Here is a 1,082-nt window from a genome sequence, read left to right as displayed (position 1 = left end):
CCCTTCGGTTTGCGTGTCCCCTCGTGTGCATCGCCAGCAAGAGGAGCCCACGACGTGTCCTCCGGCCGCCGACTCCCACCGCATCCACCTGGGCGAGCGCTGAGGCGGCGGCGTTCGCAGCTGCTGCCGCCAAAGGTAGGCCTCGTCGTTCGCCGGAGTTTGTGTACAAACGCTTCTTGTTTGGTCGCTCAACTTGTGCAGAGCTCTACCTCACAGCCGAGTATGGCGCCCTCTTACTCAAAGCCCAGTACGGCACCTAATTTCTTTATATAATGTTTCAGGTCTACTTAGCGATTTGAACTTTATTAGGGGGCTACAACTTAGGGTACTCATCTCCAATACACAACAAAGCTCATTAATGACTGCATTGCTGCATTGGCATTGTCTAACAATGCTCTAAAGTCCTTTCGCGCCCGTTTGGCTGCAGTCCGCGTTCATTTTCCGCGATCGCTCATCGATGTTAAACAACTTGATCATTTTCGCTCACGTCGAGATCGGAAGTTAAATTGGATTATTTCATTTAAAGATTTTATCAATACCGCGATATCATTTAATTTAAAGATTTACTCAACCTCGAAATCATTTAAAGTTTTATCAACCGCGACTTATTACATCCTATTCTAAATTGCATAACTTAACGAAGACTTTGGAGAACATTCTTCCCTCCTCAAGGTCAGTCGTGTGTCCCATTAGAATGTCGTTCTGCTTTGTTTTGAGCCTAATTTCCTATAATTGTCCTATCGCCAGCCTGGCCCCCGCTGCTGTTTGCCTTCGTCTCGACTCGGACGCAGCCCTTTCTCAAGCTGCGAGCGAGCTGTCTGCTCGAGCCCGCCGCCTTGTGCTGCTGAGCTGTCTCCGCGTCTCGCACGCAGTCGCGGGGAAGGACTACCGCTGCCGCCGCCGCCCTTGCCGCAGTTTGACTTTATGGGACTACCGATCTACTGTTGCAGGTAATGTCACTCGTCTTATTTTGATTGTTTTGTGACTACACATGAGCTAATTAATTGTGTTGTGTTTATGTTCCAGCCGACATCTCAATTTTGCTGTGACGAGCCCCTTCCTGGACTCTGCTGCGTCGCTTA

Source organism: Frankliniella occidentalis, unplaced genomic scaffold (genome assembly GCF_000697945.3).
Source record: "Frankliniella occidentalis isolate FOCC.00 unplaced genomic scaffold, Focc_3.1 Scaffold269, whole genome shotgun sequence".
Lineage (NCBI taxonomy): Eukaryota > Metazoa > Arthropoda > Insecta > Thysanoptera > Thripidae > Frankliniella > Frankliniella occidentalis.
This window is presented reverse-complemented; position numbering follows the sequence as displayed.